An 18,333-nucleotide genomic window follows, 5' to 3' on the forward strand; every position below is an offset into this window, starting at 1 on the left:
CAGGGCAAGAGATGATGATTCCCTGTCATTGTTTTTGAGTAATGAATGGGCAATTACCAAACTCTTCTGGAAACTCCTGTCTCCTCCGAGCCCTAATGGAGCATTTGATTCCCAGGATTGGGAAGGCAAATAGCAGTGAGGGTGCCCACATATTTCAAAGGCTCTAGAAATTATGTTGCACAACATAAACCACCGGAAGTTAAATGGCCTTCTGAAAGGATACTGCTGGGATATTTTTCATCCCTTTTACAATATTTTTTTCCTTGCTGTCATTTAAAATAGATCCTCGGAAACTTGAAACTTAAATCTATTTCCCTACCAAAAGTTTTCCTTTCAGTACGAGCATGCGCGCGTACACACACACACACACACACACACACACACACACTTTGTTATTTTAGGATCACTCATGGACTGGTGGCACTGATTTTTTTTTTTAATCAGAAAAACACATAAAAGCTTTCTCCACATATTTTCCCCACACACGCTGTGTCTCACAATGGTAAATTAGAGCCACGTAGACAAAAGAGAGACATGGTCACTACACAGACTAAAGAGTGACGGGCACTGTCATCTTCTCCACCTAATTATTTCATGGAGGGGGCATTTCTTTAACGATTTATTTTTTAAAACCAAACATATCAAAAATAATTGTATTAGGTGCAAGGTTTATGTAATCCTTAAGATCAGAGCTCCGAGCAAAAACAACCTCACGCTCTTTCTGTTAGAAGGCCGGCGAGTAAATCTGATTTTCATAATAGCTTGGATTCACATACATTGTTGGTGAAAGTCTACGAAAATATGCTTTGTATTAGCTCTGCTAACTTTATATTCAGTTTTGCTTTTAAAAATTTAATTGCATTTCCCATTGTTTCTATTGCATTCTTATAACACAATTTGTGTTCCCTTTGGTAGCTAAAATTACACCTGTAACTGTCCAAAACTATTAGTAAAGTCAGCTTAGCCTGTGGGATAAAGTATCTGTCTTGTATTTCAGACAGATTGTGTTCCAACACCATTGTGGTCAGATTTTTATTAAAAATTCTTCATATTTCTTTTCTCTTGGTGCCAAACAGATCGCTGCATTTTCAACACTTAATCATCCTCATCATCTAAAAATATTTCCACATTAAACGAAAATATTTAAACTTCTTTTTGATGCAGCAAAAGTTAGAACACTGTACGAAGTCTGGTTTTCATAAAGTTTTGTAAAAGCTTAGTGTGCATGTAGAAGTGAGTCTCTTGTAAAGAACTGTCAAGGTTAAGTCTCGAAGAAAAGCAATGGCAGGAACCCAGTGGTTCTTTCTCTGAGATTTCAGATGGGCTCCTTCAGCAGGGAAGTGTGTTCCCTTTTTCTGAGCAATCTCTTTGGAAAGCTAGCACTGCTGATGTAAAGTTAAGGCTTCCCTCAGTGGAGACATTTTCCATAAAGTTTCAGCCTTAATCGTGGGAGGTGGGGGAGTGCTCCTATTCCCAAAAGGCCCCAGGCAAAATCCATAAGTACTTGCTGCGGTAATAACAGTAAGGGTCCAATCCGTAAAATAGAAACCTCTCTGAGCATTTGAAAATAAGAATTTTAATACAGTGGATTGGTTCCACTCCTGTTGCAACATGGGAAAGTTAGGAAACCCGAGAGTAATAAGAGGGGGGCAGGGGGGAGGGGCACGGACGCTCCTAGATTGGAGGGCTAGGGGAGGGCGTGAAGACGGAGCCAGGCAGGCCATGGCTGAGGTACCACATGAGGCAGAGAGGCAGTGGACAGCAGGGCTCCTAGACCAGGGCTAGAAGGCTTGCCCTTGAGCGTTTCAGAGCCTGTGTGGTCTCCTCCAAGGATGAGCTCCCCACGCTTACCCTGGATGGAAGAGTGCCTGGGGCTACAGGGAGGTAAAGGCGAAGCCAAGGGCAACTATTTGAGATAAAGGGGATGGAGCTTGGAAACAGGGACAGGGACAGGGACATCTACATGTGTGCGTGGAAGGTCACGACAAGTGAGGGGCAGGCCAGGGCCCAGGCCAAAGCGCGGGCCAGGGATTGCGCAAGAGGATGGAGACCAGGGAGAGTCCTACGGGGGCCGCCATCGCCCGGGGGGCCAGGAATTCTCCGATTAACCTTCGAAGCCAATGTGTCGGTATAACTGATGAGGCAGGAAGATAGAGTGTGTTTTATTTATCGATGTGTTAGCTCGCTTCGTAACTCAACTATTGAGGCGTAGGGATGTATGGTACGGGAACCTCCATTTCACCTTTTCTCTCAGGCTCTGTGGATGGGAGAGAGGGACCCGCAGAGGAAAGACACACCTTTCCTCTCACCCTGCCGTCTCCCACCAGTGCCTGTCACGGCCAAACCTGATGACACAGGCTTCCTAAAATCCCGGCCAAGTGGAGGGCAAATGGGCTCAGGGCTGGGCCACCCCCCCCACCCCCACCCCCACCCCCGCCGCAGGCTCAGGGCCTCAGCTGAGCTCCCCAGGCCAAAACCGTCTGTCCTTGGATGCTAGGTTATAAAGCAAGTCTTCAATGGATGTCCCATTCAGGTTTTTGTTTTTGTTGTTTGCCTTACCCAGCTTTTCCTTTTCCTTCCTTCCTTCCAAACTCCATTAAAATGCAAAAAAACTCCTGCGATGATGGGATGATGGCAGATTAAACCTCTAGCACTTTAGTGTAAATGTTTCTGTTAAATATTTTTCTGGGTCTGGAAAGCTTGGGGGAAACAGGCTGTCTAGGAAGAGATAGGAGGGAATAGAATGGCCATCTGGCGACTTTCTGCAAAAGTCATATTGTAAACTCTGCAAATTATAAGATACAAATAATCAATGACAATAGCGGCCCTCGGGAGGAAAGGTAGCTACGATTAAAATCCAGCCCCTTGATGATACCCAGGTGCACAGCCTCACAAACCTACGAATACACTACTTTACGTGGTAAAGGGAATTGTGCAGCCGTGACCAAGTTCAGGTTCTTGAGATGGGGAGGTTACCCTGGATTATTTACCCAGGTAGGTTCAAAGTAATCACTGTGACCTGGTGAGAAGAACAGGAAGGATCAGCCTTAGTAGCAGCAGATGTGACAGCAGAAGCCAGAGGTCACAGTAAAGCGAGGAAGGAGCCACAGGCCAAAGAATGCAGAGTTTTGAGAAGTTGAAGAGGGCTGGAAAACTGATTCTCCCCTGAAGCCTCCAAAAGGAATGGAGCCTCGCTGACACCATGATTTTAGACTCCGGCCTCCAGACTGCAAGAGAGTACATTTGTGTTGTTGTAAGTCCCTAAGTGTGTAGTAATTTATCACAGCGCAGCAGGATACTAGTAGTACTAATAGACATGATTATCTAAGATGATCTGGACTTAGATGCATAAAAGACTTAGAAGTACATTTGGGAAGAGAGAAAAGAGAGAAAATAAGCTGATTTTATTTTAAACTTGAAATCCAGGAACAAATTAAGGAGGGCAGAGAGAGAAATTTAGGCAGTACAAGACCCAATATGGCAAGGAATTTTCCTATCCACAGGTGTTCAAGAACTTAGATACTCTCTGATAACATTACTCAGGTGTAGGGGATTTAGGGTAAAATCCAGCTTTCTTTTCTCAGTGGCTAATTTTTGGTATGGACAACTTCTACTTGTCTGTGGGTGTCCGCTATGGAGGTACAAAGGAGCAATGAGAAGCAGGAGCTCGGTAGCTGGTGGGGACGGTCTCAGAAGGCCGCTAGCCCACACTGGCTGAAAATGTTTCACAAGTTTTATGGTGGTACGCAGAAACATTTTACAGACTTTATTTCTCCCCCTTATTTTATTCTTCTTTGGAGCTTAAAGCTTCTTAGCCTTAATTCAATATCCATCTAGCAATCTTGTATTAAACACCCACTCTGAGCCCCATGCTGGGCAAAATACAAGGGAGACAGAGATGAATGACAAGGAGAACTTCCGCAGGAGAAAGCTTATGGTCCAAGGTATGAGGCAGATGAGTCACGAGTATTACAATAAAATGTGATATGAAGTACAGTATATAAATGAACAGAGAGCTCTCACAGCTAATTCAAGAAGTCAAGAGGTAATTCTGAATGGAAACACTTTATCCAGGGTTTAAGGGATGAATGGAAATTGACCAAATGGAAAGTGCTAGACAGAGTAACAAGGTCTCAAAGGGCATGATGCGTTCAAGGAAGAGTTAGAATTAAAGATGGAGCAGGGAGAGAGGGAAAATAAAAATGGGGAGCTAGGAGAGACTGTGAAAGGTCTCATGCGTCCCATCATGGAGGCTAGATAGTGTAAGGCAGAAACAGAAGAGGCTGAGAAGCAGACAGATTTATGTGTGACTTCTGGGTCTGATTCTGCCGCCTATTAGCTGTGGGACATTGGGGAAATTATTTCACGTCGGTTTCTTCATTTCTAAAAGAAAAATGGTTAATGAAATAGGAAAATGGAAACATCTAGATTTTTAAATCACTCCTCTGTGTTCCCTACCCTTTCCCCCAGTTACTGCACTCTCATGGTTTCCTTCCCTCCACCTACACCTCTGAAATAGCTCCTTTGAAGAGAAACTCTCCTTCACTTACCCTGGTCTAAGCAAGCCATCCCTTTCCTGGACACTGAGCAAAGCAGTCCACAAAGTATGTGACCACGTGGTGGGTTCTCAGCACATCTAGGTCTCTTGCCTCCTTCCCCTAAAGACCTTGGGCTGCATTTTGAATGTTCCTGGGAACTCCTGAGTTTCTTCATGCAAGAGAATGGCTTGATTTAGTTTGCTGTTTGGAAAGATGAATCTGAAGACCAGTCAGAGGGACCTCCAGATGGGAGAAAGAGAAGGCGGAGTGACCTAATCATTGGGCCCCGGCCTGAAGACCTTCCTGGGGGAGACTCTGAGGCTGTGACAGGTGACTAGTCACAGTGTGTAGGAAGAAGAGTGTCTCCTGGTTCTGTGGCTTGAAAGAATGACAGACAACTTCACTCTTGGTTAAAAGGGGGGATCAAAAAGAGGAGGAGAAAGGAAGAAACACACAGGCAGAAAATCTGAAGGTTCAGGTAAGGGATAACTTCCCTTCTCGCACCTTCTGTTTGTGAGTAGAGGAAAATGAGGGGGATGTGGGAAGAAAACAAGTAGACAAAAGCCAACTCCAAGAATCGCTGTGAGGGAGTGCGGAGAGCCCTGAGAGGTGTGGCCCTGTCCTTGCTTGTGAATGTCTCCCCCTATTTCTCTGTACTAAGGAGAATTAAACTGTACAGCCAGCCCAGCTTCTCTCCTGAGATTCAGCCACATACTAAACACTTCCCCCCAGATGTCTCAAAGGAACCCCGAACTCCAAATGTTCCACCTGAACCCACCATGTATCCTCCAAACCCGTCCATCTTCTGTGCTCCGGTTCCCGGCATGGTCAACAGTAGGAAGGTCCAACTGGCTGTCCAAGTCAGAAACATGGCGACTCTCTCTGACACGCCACCCCACCATCCACCCCCACCCGTCAATGTCTACGTTATCTTGGTTGTGCCTCCTCTTCTCACTCCTCTCCACCCCTCCTTCCATATCTTAGTCCTGGTCTCCAGAGTCTCTTCGTGGGACTCTTCCCTCTTCCCATAACCTCCAACCACTATCTCCACTTTGCTCCTTCTGAGTCCCTTCTCCACATCGCTGTCAGAACCATCCATCCATTTCATTCCCTTGTTGGAACTCTTGGATGACTTCCTGTGCCTGTTGTCCTGGTCTAAAGACCAGACTCTTAGTGCCAACAAGAGTTGGCCTCCTTATAATAAAAGTGGGGGCTCTACTGCCAAATTGCTGGGTTCGTATCCTGGCTCCTTGCTCTCTATACTTGTGACCTCATGGCCTTGATTTCCCTATCTCTAAAATGGGGATACATAAAGGTAACTCCTTGGTCGGGTTGCTGTGAGGTGCTCGGCATACCTTATACACTCAGCGAGGTTAGCTGTTAAGGATCTAGCATCATTTCTCACCTTTTGCCCGTTTCTTCCTTCTGCGGGAATCACACCAAATGCTTTTCTGCTTTCTCAATTGACCCTTTGTGCATCCAGTGCCCTCCACGTACACACCCACTGCTTCCCCCTACACTTTTGTTCTTTGTGAAGGACTTGGTACATCTTTCCTACCTGCTTCCAGACTCAAAGTTCTGCTAGAAGCTCCCCCCGCTTTCCTCCCTAGTACACACTCGGCCCTTATTAAATAATTAATGGTGAAATGAATGAATAGTATTTATCACACTTTATGAAACTTGCTTTTTTCAATTTTTTCAAATTTCCTCACAATGGCTATGAAAGTTATCTTGCTCGCCATTGAACACCCTGGTATCTGGTAGCAAGAATGGCGCACGGTAGGAGGTAAGTATCTATTGAAGGGACAAATACATTTGTCATCCTAGATAAGTATTGACTTTTTTTTAAACATACAATATATTATCTGTTTCAGGGATACAAGTCTGTGAATAAATACTGACTTTGGAAATTTACTTATACACTCAAACGGATCTATCAAGCATCATAAAATTCAGCAAGTTTTGTCTATTTGTGTTAGACGATCTTTAAAAAAAAGTTCATGTTCTCCTCAAGTCTTTTACTCTTCCAATACTCATCTTTTAATTATTAGATGTGTTAGATAATTTTGAACTCTGGGGATTTATTTACTTTGTATTCATGTGGCAAAATGCTTCTTTGGTGAACTTTAGACATTCTCACTGATCCTGCCAATGGAGTAGACTACATCAGGTTTTTGTAGGTATGCAAAAATTGTTAAAAACAAGCTATCAGTCCAACTACTTTATAGTTTCAAGTAAACAAAAATATCTCAATAACTCCCTGGCCTTCCATCATTTTCTTTTTTAAGATTAGCAAAACTGCTTTCTAACCAAAGGCCACTTTCACTTTTCAGACAGCATATCTTTTATTGAATTATATTAAAACATCAAATAACTGTAATTCACACATTCCAGTAATTAGGGTTTATCTTTTGCTTTATGCTTGAAAGAGTCAAAAGACAAAGAAAATGGCAGTTTTTTCTGCCATTCAACATTTGCAGCATACATTTGGGGGGCCAAATGCATATTAACGCAATAAAATAAACTTAAGATTTAAAAAAAAATTATTTTTAGGACTCATGATTAAGCAATACACCAAGTCACCTAAGGTTCGATTCTTTTCTTCCATTCTATTTGACATGGAGAAGAATGGAATCATTCATTTGGATGTTTCACTAAGAACTGAAAAAAAAGCATTGTGGTTTGATCCTTGGTGAAACAGAAAACTCGATTTTACTTGACCTCCACATATCTTGGTGAATCGTGCGCTTCTGTTTTTACTATTATTTTTAGTGACATCTTAATAAACAAATGCTTTTGATGGAGTCTAAGATACCTCTTGCTGAAGAAGCACTCATTAAAGCACACACAGGATCAATAAATTGACAAAGAGTATATATCAAGCTAGATCTGACTCCTTCAGTAAGACATTTATTTGACTCTGTCCCCTTCTGTAAATTTCATAAACGAGAGGGAAATAGGTGACACTAAACCAAGATGTTTGGGAGACGGATGGAGAGGAAAATAACTGAAAATCCTGAAAATAAAGCTGTTAAATATTACAAGCACAGCCATGCCTTGCTAAACTCATTTTTCAGGACAGAAAAGCAGATTGTGGAATTATTCACGCCAAAGTAATCCTTGCCTAATTTAATCATCGAACTAGGTTTCCTAATATGGATATTTTCTTAGACTTCAATTTGTTACATAGCTAACTTATTTTCTAATAGACTATGTTGGTAATAAGAAAATGAATTACACGCTCTTGGCAGGGAGATGACAAGTTAGATCTGAATTTATCCCACACAAACTTGGTACCCCCTTTTAAATTCAATAAGCTTGGGATACCTCTATAATATCTCAGATCTGGATGCCAATTATAAACAGATGGGAAGCCTCCGAACCCACGCACTGCATCGAGGACAGGCCCCACCATATTTTTATCAGGAACTGTCCACGGGCATGCATAGTCCAGTGTATTTTGCAGAAAGACCACTCAGCTTCCTCTTTTAGACCTTCTAAATGCATCAATCCAGTTGGCTTAGCACAAAGAGGACCTAACACCCTAGTAAATTTAACACTCCACTCTGGAGAGGACAATGACCCTCATGAGAGCCAACACATCCCCCACTGGCTCTGAATGATGAAATGGGGAAACAATGAAATGGGGTGTCTGATTCCGAAAGACCACAGGCCTTTCATTATCCACTGTCTCCAAACATGAACCAGAAGAAATATGGATGCAAAAGAGAGAGAGAGAGAGAAAGCAACAGTTACTATTTCATCAACTCTCCATTCACAGCAGGGACTTATTCAAAAATAATAATGCCTTGCTATGACAGGAGCCTAATTATGAAGGGCATTAAACACTAAGAGATTGCCACCCTTCACACTGGCTGCAGATCATTGGTCTCACTTGTCAAACATAAGTTCATTTTTGACACTGATTTCTTAAATTTCTGCTGACTTGGCAATCCGCAGCCACTTCTCACGAGCTCTGTAATATCTTAAAGACTTCACAGCTAAGCAGTTAGAAAGGATTTGGGGTTTAATTCAGCTCACTGACCTGTTTAAGAGAATAACGGAAATAAAACAATTTTCAGCTAAAGGCCCGAGAAGGCCCCTCTCCTTCTGAAAGACTCTTTGTATCCATGCCATGAATCAAACGGTTTGTCTAAGTGGTTATTCTCCGCCACCAGTGAGGGCCCAGCAACGCGGCAGTGAATCACATTTAATAACTTGCGGTCGGCTGTCATGAACACTTAATTTGATGTTGAACACGAACCCTGCAGGGGCCGAGTGGGCTGGTGCTGGGCAGGAGAGCTGGGTCGGGGGTGGGGGGCAGAGAGAGTTAGGACCCACTTGAGATTCGGCGGTGGCTCCCGTCTCCCCTTGACCGGGGCAGAGAGGGCCGAGATGGGGGTGCGGGGTCTGGGTGTGGGATCGGGGTGCAGGATCGGGGTGCGTGCGGGGTCTGGGTGTGCGGTCTGGGTGCGGGATCGGGGTGCGGGGTCTGGGTTCGGGATCGGGGTGCGGGGTCTGGGTGCGGGATCGGGGTGCGGAGTCTGGGTGCGGGATCGGGCTGCGGGTCTAGGTGCGGGGTGGGGGTGTGGCGCTGCCCCCTGCAGGAGAGCGCACGCGCCAGCCGGCCGCGGTCCCCAAGCTCTCTGTCTTCCTGGGGTCCCGTCACCCCGCGGGGAGGCCCGCGCAGGGCTCCGGGAACAGGGCAATCCCGTCCTGAGTGCCATGCGACGGCTGTCAGGCCGGCGGGAAGAATTCAAAGCGCCCAGGGAAGCCACAAAAGAGTTCTCGCGGTCCGTTAGCGGCCGGGCCGGCAGCGGCAACCCGCTTGCGTCGCGGCCGAACACTGCTGTCCCTGTGTCCCGGGCGGCGCGCGTCAAAACTCGGCAGTGCCACGGCCTCACATGGTGGCCATGTGTGCTGGCGGCAGCGGGCTCCAGCCGCTTCAGACGTTTTAATTTGTCACTCGGGAAAGCAGATGTGTCAGGGAGTTGGAGGACGTGGGAGGTGACCACAGCGAACTCCCCGAGGGGCTCCCCCGGGCCCGGACTCGGCCGAGCCCCTCCCCTCCGGAGCCAGCGGGGCGCGGAGCAGGGGGGCCGAGGGCGGGGACGGCCCCGCTCGTCTCCCCCACCCCCCGCACCGCCCGGGGCTCGGCGACACCACCCCGCCGGGCCACCGCGCCGGGAGCGGAGCGCAGCCACCGTGCTCCGGCCCCGGGTCGCGCGGGCGGTGGGCCAGCAACCCCTCACACGAGCTCAGGGATCCTCCTCCTCGAGCGAAGAGCGACAGCTCCTAGGGCGGGCCACACGACCACTTCTCTTGGATTTCCCTAACCCGGGATGCACCTCGCTCACGAGCCTGGCAAACTGGACTTTGCAGGGACAGGAAGGCAGGAATAAATCTTGATAATTGCAGGGTGGTCCAGGCTCAAGACACCTGCTTCTGGGGAAGCCGGAATTCGACATTACCAAAAAATAAAATAAAATAAGATAATAAGATAAATAAAAAAATAAAAAGTAAATCGGTAGCCCTGGTTTCAAAGTGTAAAGGAGCACTAAGTATGTTTTCGGGTGGTGTGGACTGACTTTACAGCAAAGCAAGCTTTAACACATTTAAATAAACACTAATTAAGTTGTAACACCTCTGAAAGCTTTAAGCACACCCTCGGGATGCCAAGAACTGCCAATAATTCCAGACCTTATCTTATTTCCAGAGCACCTCACCTCCATCTACCTACCCTGCCCCTCCCCCGCCACAGCACCCCTCACCCACCAGGACACCCTGTGCCATGCCTGGCTCAGTGTAATTGCGAAATAAATGCGTTGGACCAAATTCCTACAAACTCAGCTGACAAGATGAACACGAAAAATATAGATCTCTATTTTACATATCTTTATTTTAATTTATTTGTAGCAAAAACGGAAAAAATGTTTACATTAAAAAATAACCCAAATGCATGGAATAAAAGTAGCAAGCCTATAGCTCCTCCATAAAGCACACCTAAAAAAAGAGAGTCATTATCCGTGAAATGAACACACACACACACACACACACACACACACTTGAAGCTTCTGTATTCTAAAAATGTAGCAGGTACATCCAAATCAGAGCTATGGCACCACGTTTCTTGGAACAAACCAGTCTCCACAATAAAATTAGAAAAACAAAATCCAAGAAAATTGAACAAGAAAACTAAAACACTAAATGGTGTATTTGCATGTGATCACTTTAGAAAGACACTGAAGTAATAATAAAATGAAAAGATTTTAAAACAGGAAAAGTCTGTAAGGTTTGCTTCATTTAAATTAATGTTTCATTTCAATGAAAAAGAGTTTCATCTAATTTATTTTTTTTAAGATTTTATTTATTTATTTAACAGAGAGAGAGAGAGATCACAAGTCGACAGAGAGGCAGGCGGCGGCGGGGGTTGGGGGGCAGGCTCCCCGCTGAGCAGGGAGCCCCACGCGGGACTTGATTCCAGGACCCTGAGATCATGACCTGAGCCGAAGGCAGAGGTTTAACCCACTGAGCCACCAGGTGCCCCAAGTTTCATCTAATTTAAATCTTTGAATGCTGTTTTAATTACGAGGAGACTAGGCCACAAGGGTTTAGCGACTTGCAAGGAGCCCCAGAGCCCGCCGGTTAGTTCTAGGCCAGAGACGAAAACTTCACTGGACACCCATCAATTCTGACCTTGCTGCCTTTCTCCAGCAACATCGATAGGAATGGCAATCATTTATGACAGCTTTACAGGGCAGATACTGAGGCAAACACAGATAAAAATCACTGAGCAAACCGATCGCGGAGAAGAGTCATAAAAGTCCGAATGGCTAACTACTCCACAATAAACAGTATTTCTTACTTTACGAAGTGATTTTCTTAAACCATTTAAATTCTCAGAACATTACGGGTAGACCGAAAATATGCAGATAAACACATTAAAATATCTTTAAACTATTTCCTTCTTTACTTACTTTCCAAGACCTGAACTTGGATTTATGCTTCTCTTGAAAGAATTCCCAAGCTTTCTTTTCCAAGCAGCAGCACTAGGCCTCCACCAGGGCCCTGTGGTTGCGAGCTGAAGGCGAGAGGGAACACAGGAATCCTGGATCTGAGCGAACTCGGGCCCTCTTGATGTTCAGCTCAGCATCTTCAGGATTTGGCTTCGGCAAGAAGGAAGAAAGTCCTGATTCTTTCAGGACCATACTTTCTCCCCGAACACACCGAGTTTATTAGTTTCGGAGCTGTTAATTTGACACTTGCCTTTTTTAGCGTTTGCCTAAAAATGGAGTATGGGGGAGGGGCAGGAAGGCAAAATCAAAAACGAAAATGTAAAGGATTCTGACAAGGACGGCAAAAATCACGTCATTTATAACATTTCAGTCAACAGGCTCACTGCATGCCACATCTTCATAGAAATCCTATTATCAAAGCCACCAGACACTATATTTGCTTCCTAATTATAGACCCTGAGCTAACAGTTACTTTTTCTTCCCTATAATAACAACAACACTTTGTATTTATCTAGCGCCTTTCTTCCAACAAGCTCAAAATGCTTTGCAGACATTAACTCCTGAATCCCAGGCCTCCGGCGAGTGGCATCGGTGATGTCTCTTAGTCTCTACGACCTGTTGTTAGAGAAAATAAGGCACGGAGTAGCCAAGGACACAGAGAGGGACCAGCTGAAGACGTCCAACCCTTGCGCCTCGGTGCCTCCTTCACTGTTGGCTTCCACTTGGTCAAGTCCTACCGGACACTCGGAGCAAACCAGGAGAATTCCTGGGTCCGACGAAGCTTCCGATTGGGACATTTTCCTTTCTCCTTTTGCTTCCTGATCATGACTTGCAAAGATCTTTAGCAGAGCTGTTCATTAATTCTGATCTCGAGCTGAGCCATACGGATCTCAATCACATCTCTCATTCTCTACCACCAAGAGCAACCCCCTGGGGTGCTTAGGGCCCCCAGAAGTGAGAAACGAAACACAGGCCTTCACCAGGGAGGCTGGAATTGCCTTTTAGACAAATTTAGCTGGCGGCCTGGGATTTTTACCTTACACTATTACTGAAAGTTTCCAAATGGATTTCCTCAGTGGGCTCCTTTAAAACTTAACTAAAAATAAAACACAGGATTGTAGAATCTTGGAGTTGGAAAAAAACTTGGAGGCCTTCTAGAATTCCCTCTCTAATATTGCTGACATACCATCATTCAACTGTTGCCTGAACATTTCCAGTTTTCAGGGAACTCGGACAACAGCCCATTTATTTTTATAATAACTCTCATTGATAGGAACGTCTTCACAGGCCTGAAGCCCCTGATCTTACAATTTTGTCTCATTCGAGCTAGTTTTGACCTCAGAGAACCCAGCTTATAACCAGTCACTCTACCACGTTATCAGCTCTGTAAAAATTCAAGGATATAATAATTTTCCTTTTAAGTCTTCTCTGCTGAGAAGACTTAAAAGGAATAATTTTCTTATTCCTTATTCTTATAAAATTATTATTTCTTAATAATTTTCTTATTTTCCTTAAAAGGAAAATTATTCCTTTTAAGTCTCCTCAGTTTGTAGTACTTCCTCACAGGACATGTTTTCTAGACCCTTTGCCTCTATTATTGCCATATTCTCCCTGAGCCTTGCCTCTTAGGAGTGTCCCTGAGACAGGCTTGTGTCCTGTCCAGCATAGATCACTACAGAACTATATCCTCTATTCTAGGGTCCCCTCTGCTTCTGGTACTGTAACTTGGGATTTCATCAAATTTTGCTAGCCAGAACACTCTCCTGGCCACTGGTCATTTGGAATTCAACTCAGCCCCTGGGTCTTTTTCATCTTAAATAAGAGTAAAAAAAAAAAAAAAAAAAAGAGTCAAGAAGGCCTTCTTTATTCTGTCCTTGCAGAGGTGGATTTTTGAAGCACTGGTGTCCGTTAAAACAAATTTGGTTAGATTCAGATCCAGCATATTGAAATCCTTCTGGTTTTTCATTTGCCGTGTTGGAAATATTCTCTCCATATTCGAATCCAAAACTCATTTGCTAAGTCTTTTTCAATGCTTTAGGCTATTACTAATGTACAAAGTTCACCATGTAGCTGGTGTTATGTTAGTTAAGAGAAATACAAACAGATTTAGATAAGGTACTTGACCTCAAAGCACTGACCATCTAGAAGGATGCAGAGATGGGGAACATGAGCCATGAAGGGGGAGAGATAGTCTGGGGTCTGCTTGTGAGGCCATCACATGCCCCATTACAGAGCCTGCACTTGGCCATCTACGGCCCCAGGGGATTTTCAAGCAAGCAGAGTCACCTGGCTACATGTCTGTGTTAGGAGAACATCTCTGTCACATCAAGGATGATGGCTTGAAGGAAAGAATGCTGCCACCAGGCCAGTTAGGAAGCTGTGGCAAGATTCGGTCAGGTAAGAGTTAATAAGGACTGCAGTAGAGCAAGGGCAATGTTAGAGAAGAGGAGGGGACAGAATTGAGATTTTTTTGAAGATGGGATCAACAAGATCAGGGGCCTCGTTACAGACAGAGTAGGGGAGAAAGAGGTCAGGAGCACGTCAGGAGCACTTCCCTCAGGATTTCAGTTTCCATAACTGGTGTGATTCCCAAGGTTTAGAAAGCTTAAAAGAGACAGAAACTGCTCTAAGGATTGGCGGTTGGAATTGAAAGCCATGGTTTGCAATTTTCTCTAATATTTTCCTGGGATCATAATGAAAGAAAAAGGGAGGCTGAATTATTCCAAAAGCAGGATATTGGTAGATTAGAAATAAAGAAGACAAGTCTGATGCTGTCGTGCAGGTGGATGTCACCCGAGGCCCGAGGCCCAGGGGGAGGAGGAAGCTGATACCTGGTAAGGGGAAGGACCAAGGCATGGGAAATAAGAAAGCAGGTTGGGTGGAAACTCAAGAATGGAAAAGGCCAAAGCTCGGGAAGTTGTGCTAGGCTCCTAGATCACTGACAACAATGACGTTCTCGGTAGGACATTCCCAAAAGCCTGTTCTTGGGGCTGACCTCTGTCCATTTATCAATACCAGTTCTAACTACAGTTCACAACCATGATGGTGACATTTCCTCACCTCTACGAGGCAGAGGCAGTCGTGTGTGGCTTTATCAAAGCCTTGCTGATAACACTCATCATGTAGAGAATACTTCACTAATAACCCAATAAAAAATGAAAAGTCCTTCATTGTAAAGATTCTTAAAGACCCTGTGTTAGCACCTAGTAATCATTGCATTCTTTTCTAAGTATTTATCTCTTTGATTACCCATTCTTGAATCTTGGAAATAATTAATAATCAAATTTACCATATTTTTATCTATATTTTCTCCATTTCTGAAAATCAAGAACACATTTTTCTAGCTCTTATTCTTTAAGCAATTCCCCCCTTCATCATGATTTCTCAAAAAAACCACAGGTGTTTATGAGATCACACCATGAAATGTTACTTAAAGTTCTTTCTGGCTGTGACTCGCTGGGGTCTTAAGATATAAAACGGGTAGGTTTTGCTCTAGGTCACACCACCTTCTCTATTTTCTTGACCAAACCTCCACTCCTCTTTCCAGTCGGAGGAAAATCATTTTTCTTCAATAAACCAAATGGAGTCAACGTAGGGGTTGAGCTTCCTATATATCACCTTTTACATTACGAAATTTCCTAGCTTTTCCTTGTTTCTTCCTCTTTGGAAACATAGCTCGAATAGGTTTTGTTTTTCTTTTTCTTTTTTTTTTTAAGATTTTATTTATTTATTTATTTGACAGACAGAGATCCCAAGTAGGCAGGGGGCAGGGGGAAGCAGGCTCCCTACCGAGCAGAGAGCCTGATGCGGGGCTCGATCCCAGGACCCTGGGATCATGACCTGAGCCGAAGGCAGAGGCTTTAACCCACTGAGCCGCCCAGGCGCCCCGCTCGAATAGTTTTTGTTTGTGTTTTTTTGGTTTGTTTGTTTGTTTGAGCTTTTTTTCTGTCTCCACAAGTCTCAATTCCTTAAAGACTTCAGCTCTCCCGGATTGATTATTCTAATTCCTATTACTCTAATGTGTATCTGTCATTAGGAAGTGTCTCTGGACAGGTTTTGTCAGAATGGGACCCTGACACAGGATTTATTAATAAGGTAAACTCAGGAAAATCTAGTGAGAGAATGGAGGATATAAGACATCACAAGGAAGAAAGCCAAGCAAGGATGTAATTCAAGCAGAGGCTTTGTCTCAGCCTGATCCTGCCGTGTTTGTCCCCAGCCAGAGCAGAGGAACTGCATTTTCATGACCCTGCCCCGGTCAGTCATTGACTAGGTATACAGGGGGTGAAGGGGTGGATGGTGAGTATGGTGGGGAGCTGTCAACTACCAGGTCACTCCATCTCTCTGCTTGGGTGTGTGTGTACATGCACGTATGCGCACACACATGCACTAGTTCCTGGGCAATCTTCAGTAGTTCATGACTAAGCTCAGTAGTTCAAGGGCAAACTTTTGAAGACAGACAGTGACAGGAGCTAAGTGGCACAGGAAGGCACACAGAAACTGTAGAGGGAACCGGAGGGGTCTGTGCTGAGGTTGCCATGGTCATACATTCCCAATACATGACAATACTCATATTTTCATATTCAATGTGTCAAATAGTCTATTTTTAGTTTTTTCATACTCTGACATCTGAGGTCATTAAAGGCTTCTTTGTGCAATCCAGGTGGTTTGCAAAGTGTCTCTGTCTTTCCCGTGACAGGATTGTTGGTGTCTTTATTGTCGGAATCCCACTTTTGGAACGCACGGGTTTTCAGGCTCTCTTTTCCTTGATGGCCTTGGGTAAGCCACTCTGGGTCCCAAAGTTGCTCCCACCAGAAACCTGGTGTCGCTCCTGAGCCCTTTCCTCTGACCTGGAGCCCTCTCCTGCACTCACACTCACTTGGAGAGTCACCCATTCCTGTCTTCTTCCTCCAAAACCCGCCTCAAATCCAACTACTTTTCCCCCATTTCTACTGCCTAGTGTGAGTCATCATCTCCTCTTGCTCATAGTCTCATAAAATCTTTCTAACTGTTCTCTGGATGTTCACTTTTTTGCCCCCTAACCCATTCTCTACACAGTAACTGGAAAGATCTTCTTACGACTTCAGGCAGCCCGTGTCAGTCCATCCCAGAGCAATCCAAGGCACTTACAGGAAATCCACTCCTCCCCGTGCCGTACAAAGCTGCTGCCGGGGACCTGAGCCTCGCCACGGGCCCCTCACCCCCTTCACTGCGCTTCTGCCACAACCTCCTACATTTCCCTCCCTCTTCTTGACCTCAGCGACTTCCTCCATAGTGTTCCTGTGTCTGGAATGTTCTCCCTTCTGCTCCTCCCCTCAGTACTTCCACCTGATCGTTCAGATCTCGGCTTCTTTCCCTGCCCTGGGCAAAGCTGGGGCCCCAACCTGTTATTCTCCACCATAATATGCACAACACAATGGAAAGGAAAGTATGGCAAGGTTCATTTCCTAGATAGTATTTATCATAGCTTGTAATTACATATTCACGTATGTCTCCTCCCTGACTCGTGCTTTAAGACTCATAGAGGAAAGGAATGCATCTATCTTATTCTTTGATGTATAGCCAGTAGGCGTTGTTGAATAATAAGTAAGTTCTTATTTTCTTAAATTGTTTTGAAATCTGTCACCCTATGCTGAGGGCACAGGCTTGAATTGCAAAGCAACAGCTCCCACTTACAAAACAGCCGTTTTACAATCAATGTGAAAAAAAGTCATGCTAAGGCGGCGGTGAGGACCTCATGAAGGGATCCAGGTTTTCTCATTTGTGGAGGCTCCTAGTGCTACAAAGAAGTTCTTAGGACTGAAAAGCCTCCCAAAGAGCAATAACATAGAACAGGGGTATGATGGCCTGAGTCGTTGAGCCCACATGTGGAAGTCCTATCTTCAGGGACTCAGAATATGACCATATTTGAAGGTAGGGTCTTCACAGAGCTAAGGAGGTAAAGATGAGATCGTTAGGGTGGGCTCTGATGCAATGTGGCGTCCTTAAAGAAAAGGAAGGGGGGGCGCCTGGGTGGCTCAGTAGGTTAAGCCTCTGCCTTCGGCTCAGATCAGGATCTCAGGGGCTTGATCCCCGCATCGGGCTCTCTGCTCAGCGGGGAGCCTGCTTCCTCCCTCCTCTCTCTCTGCCTGCCTCTCTGCCTGCTTGTGATCTCTCTCTGTCAAATAAACAAATAAAATGAAAAGAAAGAAAGAAAAAGAAAAGGAGAGTAGGACACAGGCCCACCTAGAGGAGAGACCATGTGAAGGCACAGGGAGAAGACAGCCAAGGAAAGCCAAGAAGAGTGGCCTCCGAAGAAACTAGCCCTGCTGATATCAGGCCTTAGACTTCAGCCTCCAAAACTGTGACTATAAATTTCTGTTGTTTAAGCCACCCAGTCAGTGGTACTTCTTACTGAAGCCCAAATTGATTAAGGCACCTGAAGGAATAACATCTAAGGTGAAAAGAGCATTTTTCTTTTCCTTTTTTTTTTTTTAAAGATTTTATTTATTTGTTTGTTTGTTTACTTAGCAAGAGCAGGGGGAGGGGCAGAAGGAGAGGGAGAAAGAATCCAAGCAGACTCTCTACTGAACGTGGAGCCTAACATGGGGCTTGATATCAGCACCCCAAGATCACGACCTGAGCCAAAATCAAGAGTTCAACACAACAAACTGAGCCACCCAGGCGCCCCCAAAGAGCATTTTTCTTGACGTAGCTGAGGGCCCCCCATTATGAGCAGACCAAAAGTTTCAGGATTTTCTCCACACCTGGAGGTTGAGCTGGAGCCATGGTCCAAAGGA

The sequence above is a fragment of the Mustela putorius genome, unplaced genomic scaffold (assembly GCF_011764305.1).
Source record: "Mustela putorius furo isolate JIRA1106 unplaced genomic scaffold, ASM1176430v1.1 tig00000275_pilon_pilon_pilon, whole genome shotgun sequence".
NCBI classification, from domain to species: Eukaryota; Metazoa; Chordata; class Mammalia; order Carnivora; family Mustelidae; genus Mustela; species Mustela putorius.